The sequence below is a fragment of the Panulirus ornatus genome, chromosome 69, assembly GCF_036320965.1.
Source record: "Panulirus ornatus isolate Po-2019 chromosome 69, ASM3632096v1, whole genome shotgun sequence".
In the NCBI taxonomy this organism is placed as follows: Eukaryota; Metazoa; Arthropoda; class Malacostraca; order Decapoda; family Palinuridae; genus Panulirus; species Panulirus ornatus.
Genome location: NC_092292.1, coordinates 14,643,996 through 14,652,362, shown reverse-complemented (window position 1 = coordinate 14,652,362; position 8,367 = coordinate 14,643,996). Strand labels below are relative to the sequence as shown.

General features: G+C 44.9%; 1 long non-coding RNA gene across 1 annotated transcript in view; it reads right to left on the bottom strand.

Annotated features, from left to right (window-relative positions):
• Window positions 1-4,244: 4,244 nt before the first annotated feature.
• Window positions 4,245-8,367, bottom strand: part of LOC139747618 (uncharacterized) — a 45,395-nt gene continuing 41,272 nt past the window's right edge. The window contains exon 3 of the long non-coding RNA XR_011712422.1: window positions 4,245-4,491. This is a non-coding gene — a long non-coding RNA (uncharacterized lncRNA). The remainder of the gene's footprint in view (window positions 4,492-8,367) is intronic.

Sequence of the window (8,367 nt, the reverse complement as noted above, 5' to 3'; positions counted from 1 at the left end):
ATATATATATATACGCGCGGTGGTGCATGGCGGCACGACTCGAGCCAAATGGTATCACCACCTGACCTCAAGGGTTAGGTCAGGTCAAAGAGGCAGGTCACTCAGCCCTCTGGTTGAACAGTCATTTGCAAGAGTCGTACTCGAAGGGGTCAAAGCCTTTAACCTAATACTACTGAAACCCTTCGGCGGGGTGGCATAGAGGCATTGGAAACTGCTATAACCAAGGGGTTATAATTCTAGCCATTTCAAGGCTTAAGTGGCCATCACAAGAGGAAAATGACAACAGGTCAACGACTGTTTGACATAAAGTCTTTCGCATGGGTTTCACTCCCAGCGTCTGTGTGGTTCATACCGCTGAACAACCTGGGGAATATTCTGGAATTATGAGGTTTAATGCCCCGCTGATGAAGTCGGGGCAAAAGAGTGCCACTAGACGAGTGGTGTGTGGTACAGCAGTGTATATAATCATCCATTTTGTGATCACTCCTCTGTACTTTAGAGGGAGGGAGTTTGACACTCGTGAGGCCTATAGTCTCTTATATCCTTCCTCTTCTCTGTCATACATATGTTGTCCACATTTACCATAGCCTCGTTCTGTCTTTTCTATTCTTGATGCCTGGAGATTACCTGTTCATCATTGCCTTATTGGCTGTTAGATCCTTCACTCTCACATACAGTGTTGGACGATTTTTGAAATCTTTTTCAGCTATGTGGGTCGTATATGTGTGTGTGTGTGTGTGTGTGTGTGTGTGTGTGTGTGTGTGTGTGTATAAGAACTAGAGAGAGTGGATTTTGATGAGGCAAATGTGGGTCGACCTTTATCTATTTCAGGCGCTTACCTCACTAGGTGGAAAACGGCGATCAAGTATGAAACACACGAGTTTACTATCGTTTGTGTTATATCCCCTTGCTCTTCACTCCTCAGCTAGGTAACGTCATGGATACAGAAGTTGGGATCTTAGAGAGAGAGAGGGGGGGAAAAAAAAAAGAAGTGTCCTTTTCCATAGTTTTGAAATGTGTTAATACAAGAGGGGAGGTTTTGAATCATCCCCCCACGCGCTCCCACCAGTCCGCTTCCTCTCAGTTTCTTAATCCAGAGGAGGACGAGTAACCAAGAGAGAGAGAGAGAGAGAGAGAGAGAGAGAGAGAGAGAGAGAGAGAGAGAGAGAGAGAGAGAGACCAGGCAGCAGGTAAGAAAAAGAAAAAAAGGAAAAAGAAAAGGAGGAGAAAGAAAACAGGAAGACGACAGAGAAGATGGGATGTCTACGTCCTCCCATAATGCCTTTCTCGGCGACATCCTGGAACCTGATCCACAGTGTCCCGTACACACACACACACACACACACACACACACACACAGGCCTACCCTACCCCCAAGACTTGCCTCCAGAACCTAACCCACCCTGAGCCCTTGTGCCCATCATAAATCTTAAAGACGCCCTGTGTGATTTAGTTCACCCTCGCTTCTCATTCTCATATAGCGAACAAAACAGCGACCTGAATATCCGTCCAATTTGGTATGGGAATAGAACACGAAATTGCACTTGTTTTATCATTAGAAAATTGCAGTGAAACAGCTACGAATAAAGACAGTCCTTCATAAACCATTCCTCAAATGATTCTCTCTTATAAAGCTTCGTTAAAGGACAAAGAAGACAACTCAAAGCTTAACTAAACTGATCAACGTTTGAAGGACGAAGAAGACAACTTAAATCTTCACTAAACTGACCAACGTTTGAAGGACAAAGAAGACAACTTAAGTCTTCACTAAATTGACCAACGTTTGAAGGACGAAGAAGACAACTTTAATCTTCACTAAACTGACCAACGTTTGAAGGACAAAGAAGACAACTCGATGACTGTAACAATACATGTGTGGAATCAACATCCAGCCCTATGCACGAGTAAACATCAAATGAAAAACGAACTGAGGAGTTGACAGATCAAGGGGGTATTACAAAGTGGAAATCACTGGAATGAATCATGCTACCAAGGTGCTGGAGGAGGTTTATCAAGCCAGAACGAGAGACAGAAGGTGGTTTTTAGTTTTTTAGTGAATCCTGTCTGATCCTCGACCAAAACCAGAACCAAAACGATATAAAGGAGCCACTTGGTAAATCTTTGATATTAGAGATAAAGGTATAATGGTAACCCACGTAGCCAAGGGTAAAGGTGTTATAGTGAAAGATCAGATTACAACATGAGAATGATAGATCTAAATGACGTGTCCACATATGACAAGCAGCAAAGAAAGGTTATGCAAAGAAAGAGGCAAAAGGGTTCCATATGGGAGGCAAAAAGAAAAAGAATATTTAAACAAAGACTATGAGAGTAAGAAGACTATATTAGAACCTTCTGGAAGAAGTGCTCCATCCGGCCCCTCCCTCATATGAGAGTCTTGCCAGAAGCCTATAAACTAGGGATTCGGATGCGACCATTGGCATTGGGGACTTTCAGCGCTCTGTGTCGGCTGGCAGAATGGTTGCCTGAACTGTTACCCAATGACTTAGGTTCCATCCATAGGAAGTCCTCAAGGAACTCCGCTCATATACTAGAAAGACTTGATACTATGAACTTGGAAAGGAAGAAAACGGGGATGTTTCGACGTGAAAGCTCAGTTCATCAATATCCCGGTAGATGGAGGGTATAACAACAGTGAGCAAGGCAGTCTATCACGTTAAGAATGAAGACTTACCAGCTTCTAGAATGGACTACGCAAAACTAGTTTCGTTATTCGTGACATCTCGACCGTTCACGAACGACGAGGAAGAGCGTCGACATCCTAACGGAATAGCAATGGGGTTGTCGCCTTTGAACGCTTGTCATGGCGGATGTATTACATGTGAGAGGGTACAGAGTAGAATAAGCTTTTAGCAGAAGCACGTACAAGGCCGCACACCTCACGGCACCGATACGTACTGTACGATGTGTTGATGATCCTACCGAGCAAGACGATCCAGTAAGACAAGATCAGATCCCCCTAAACGTAGTTCGTGAGGGGTGTGCAAAACTCGCCGTCGAAGACGATGCTAAGAATGCGAGATTTGCGAACTCAAGACACGGTGATTCAGAGGACTGATCTGTGTCTGAGGGTCTCCTCCGTGTGTACTACGAGGAAGCCCAAGAACAGAGAGGACTTAATTCACCTTCACTATGCCCAAAGGAACAGACGATTTTATAAGAGTTTATCCTCGCGGTCTCATAGACGCACACACACAGCGAGCGACGAGCACTTGGTAGAAGAGATGAGTTATGTGGCAGAAGCCTTCTTAAAGCTGGGTTTTACCCCGCGTGTCGGCTCGTCAAACTCCAGAACAAAGCCAGGGGCGAACAAGACACAGTACCGAACGGGAAGAAGATAATAACAAAGCGAATGATTTGACAAGAAACAGGTTCCTAGTGCTACCTAACACGCGGCGGCTTATGTATATATATATATATATATATATATATATATATATATATATATATATATATATATATATATATATATATATAGATAGATAGATAGATAGATAGATAGATAGATAGATAGATACTGAAATCATTGTTTGTAGTGGTGATGGGTTGGGTGATTACACAATGTGCACGCAGAAAAAACATATAGAAGCGCACACACACACACACACACACACAGGTAAATATGACTTGAAATTACACCTTTGGCTTCAGGTATCCAAATCGTGCATACAATGATCGGTGAAAGTCTGGCTGTAATCTGTGAGGAAATGGGGTTCACACAAACTCCTTGGAATGATGGCATTATCCCCCCTTGTGGTGCGCAGTTGGCTAGTCTTGGCACCAAGCCACACTGACTTGTATGACGAGGTTGTTCGACAGTTAATACCCTTGTTCTAGGCTAACGTGGTCAGTGCTATCAAAACGCGGTATTGTTCCTCTGCCTCAGTTTATTAAGGAATAATTTGCCTATCTCCTAAGCTGATGAGTGGCGAGTCTCAATGATAGTTCGATCTCCTTTGATGAGCTCTGAAATTCGTAAAGGAGATCGAGAGGAAAACACACCAGGACGCAGTGTTAGAATCCATGGTTCCTGGAACCTGGATTTTTACGTTTAGAAATCTTAAAGTTCACGTGGACTCGGTTCTGACCCCGAGAGTCGTGCTTCCTCTATCACACATTTTCTCTGATGATTTTCCACCCTGCTTTATATCGTGCTTAAACCTTGACGAAGAAAGGGGTCGCGGAGGAGCGAAAAAAAAAAAAGACGAATTCTTCCGTTTTCTTTTTTTTTTTCTTTCTTTTCATATGACATACGTCAAGTTTGGCGGCATTAAAACGTTTTTGCTGCCGTGTAGTTCGCCTTGAAGATTGGCGAAACTTTTGCACGTTGCGTGCTGAGTCGGTGGCCCTGATGTGTGAGGTGTCACTGGAGGTGGAGGATCATTACATGTTTCCAGAGCAGAGCCGGTGAAGCAGGTGTGAGCGAGAGCTTATAGCTGCCTGACGCACTGGGAGACACACCTGCAAAGCCTGCAAGGGAGGTGTTGAAGATTAGACATTCTTTTCGTCTGCACAGAAGTTGAGGACAAAGGTAACTGAACTCCACAGGTGCTGAAGACTTAACCAGATGTACTCCTTCGTTGCTTGAGAATAAAGTTAAATGTACTACCCAAGTGCTGAGGAGTTGGATAGATGCACACCCTAGGTGATGAGGTTGATGTGCTCCCAAAGACTGAGGGTCAAGTCAAAGGTAGTCCACAGGTGCTGAGGGATCCAGTCATATGTAATCCTCAAGTGCTGTAGGGCTTCGTCATAAGTACTCTTAAGGTGTTGAAAACCTGGCCAGATGTACACCCCAGGTATTGAAAACTTGGCTAGATGTACTCCCCAGGTGATGAAATATGGCCAGATGTACTCCCCAGGTGTTGAAAACTTGACCAGATGTACTCCTCAGATGTTGAAGACGTGGCCAATAGTATTCCGAAGGTGTTGAAGACTTGGCCAGATGTGCTCCTCAGATGTTGAAGACCTGGCCAGATGTATTCCTCAGATGTTTAAAACCTGGCCAGATGTATTCTCCAGGTGTTGAGGACCTGGCCAGATGTATTCCTCAAGTGTTGAAGACCTGGCCAGATGTACTCCTCATGTGTCACATGTACTCCTCAGGTACTGGAGATGCATGACAGGTGGGTCATGAGAGACAGATGAACTGCTAGGATGAGACAAGACAAGCGAGTGCTTGTCGTCTTCACCCTCATGAGGGCGGAAAGACACGACGCGTGTGGAGTGAATTTGGTGAAAGATTCTTATGTTCCTCCTTGAGACAGCTGCCCCACTGCAGGTGGAGCTTATACCAGCTCTCTACTGTTGAAGATCACAACCAGCTGTCTCATGCAAGGGTCTGAACCAACTGTCCACTATACAAATAGAGCTTTTACCAGCTTTCTGCTGAAGAAGAACGTTGGGAAATCACATGGGGGAAGTGTTATGTATCTCATCCAGGCTTCACTCTATCATCAAACAATAAAGAAGTCTTCGTGGTGTAAAATAGCATGTAATATTAGGGAAGACACTAAGATAAAGATGGGCTTGAAGACATACGAGGAAAGGAAACCACACTCGAAACTTTTGTAACTATCAATGAAACAAAAAGAAAAAAGAAAAAAAAAGAGTGCCATAATATCGGTAAATCACGTCATATCATTATTCCGTCACGTTCACAGGCATTACCTAGCCTTTCACGCGGCACCAGATGGTGATGACGGTGACTGGCGGAAGTCTTGAAGGCCAATCAGAACATTTTGGTTTCATCTAGACGCTCAGGTTTAAGACTGAGTGAGGAGGAGGAGGGAGGGAGGGAGGGGAAAACCCCCAGCACATAAATGGGGCTCAGTCACTCGCATTGTTGTGTTGTGCACTGGAACGATAGTCATCTAATGCTTTTTGAGTGTATCACTTATTCCATTTGACCTTCTACTCGAGCGACACCCATGCCACCAGTGACACAAGATGGTCCAAATACACACAGACGGCTTTCCAGGAACACACGCCTACACACACACCTTCCCTCTCTCCCTCTCTCTCTCTCTCTCCTTTACCTCCATGGACTGATGGAGTAAGAATGCTATGAATGGGTAAATCAGCCCACTTAATCAGTTTTTTCCCCGATATCAAACTCATGATTCTGACATAAAGGGACGAGGAAAAAACAACGATATATTTTCCTTAAGGCCCCGCTCGTTGAAATGAGGGTATGGGAAAGCTAGACACTAGGAGACCTGATGGTCTATGACGAGGTTATCTGCTGAAGGACATGAGAAACTCAGAAAACAGAAGACCTGATGGTCTATATATATGAAACAGACATCTGCTGCAGGACGTTGCATGGAAGTACACGGAAGCGTCAGATAGAAGAAGACCTGATGGTCTTTGTCGAAGGTATGTGTTCAAGGACAGCACAAATAGTATCCTAAATTCCTAATCTATTTAGAAGGAGAGAGGATGCTGAGGCAGAAAGTAGGAGGAAGGAATGACAAGACAAAGAAGTCTTTCGAAAACGTGTGCTACAAGGCTGACAGAGAGAGAGAGGAGGGGAACAGCCTCTCATAGATATATAATCTTGAGGATTTTATCCACGTCCACAACTGCTGTGGCAGAGGAGGAAGGTCTAGCTTGATGTACTGTAACTGTAACTGTTTGGTCAAGGGGTCCCACAGCCGGGCTCTCGGGATCTACTCAAAAGGAAATCAATCATTTTGGACCAAGACGTACACAAAGTGGTGACGGCGCGTGTGAGTGTGCGTTGGGGAGAGAGAGAGAGAGAGAGAGAGAGTATGTAAGATTCACCCTGATTTCTAAAACCACTGGAGTTCAAAATGAGCTCATGATATTGTTTTATGACGAGTGACTCACAACACTAGCTCTCTCTCTCTCTCTCTCTCTCTCTCTCTCTCTCTCTCTCTCTCTCTCTCTCTCTGTGGTGTCTCACAACTCTAGCTTTACCTCACGAGTGACTCCTGACTACGTCTGACTCACTACTAGTATCCCACCACAACTCTACTTCTGTCTTAAGAGGGACTCACAACCAGCATTTCTACCACAACACGAATTCTACACCTCACGACGCTACCTATAACTCACCAGCGACTCACAATACTGATTCTGTCTCACTAGTGGCTCACAACATTAGTTCCATCTCACGAGTGATTCCCAACACTAAATCTATCTCGCTAGTGGCACGCAAGACACTAAGGGGGCCCTTCAGGTCATGCAAAGACTCCATTTAGTGTCTGCTGGTCACCATAGAGTAGCTCATTCCCTAAGTGTAATTATCTATTTACTAAGTAACCATCTGGTGTCTGACTTCTAGCCTAACTGGGACCCGGGAGCTTCCATAGCTGAAAATTTTTTTAAGCTTCTGATAAGATATCTTTATCCATTCTAATGTTTCTTTTTTCATCACTTGAACGTAAGGGATTCATTTTCCCGACGAGAGATATGTTCTGAAGGTGTTCCTGGTGATCAGCGATGCTCTTATATCCGCATCCGTGAATGGTTAAGGTCTTCCGATGATGCTCGAAGGGAAGTTGAATTCCCCAAAAGGCTCGTGTGAGCTTCGGAGCTCGAAAGAGCTTGCAGAGACCTTGTGGCGAAGCTCACGCCTCTCTCCGTCAGGTGAGGGTCGATCTGCAAGCGATGACCATGAAAACGATTCAGATTAACGGATTCGCGCGTGTCAGTATCAGACGATGAGCCTCAATGAAAGGGTGAGGCCAAAATGGACTGCGGGGGGTGTGGGTGGAGGGGGAGAAAAAAAAAAAAAGCGCTAGTTTTGAGCGTGAATGATGGTGGCATCAATCTTCGCTAAGTATCTCATTAGGTCATCAGTGTCGTGTTACGTGTAGGAAGGGCGAGAGAGAGAGAGAGAGAGAGGTAGGCAGGTAGCCTCCCTCCCTCTCTCCATTACTACCACCACCTCTACTCCTCCTCCTCCTCCTCCTCCTCCTCTCTAAAACCTCGACCTTGGAAAATCACTGTTAACACAGGTATTATCTCCGGTGTAATGAGACCAATAGCAACGTAGGATGATAAATTGGGATGGCAGACGACGGACAGAACAGCGCACGCCGGGTGACAGCGAACGTGGAGTCTTTGGACGCTCGGGGTTGTGAACAGATTGCGCACACACAGAAGCAATCAGCTTTCATTGCCACCTGCCTATGACGCTATTTTTCTAGTACGATCCCCAGGTTTCTGGCCCATTCAAGAACATTTATCTGGAATGGATGAGGACAGTTTCATATCGTAGTTTGAATGAATCACTCGAAACCTCCCAGTTACATGGAGAGTTCAGTACTATTTCACTTTACATTATGTATATATCCCTTTTTCCCTCTTGACTGAACC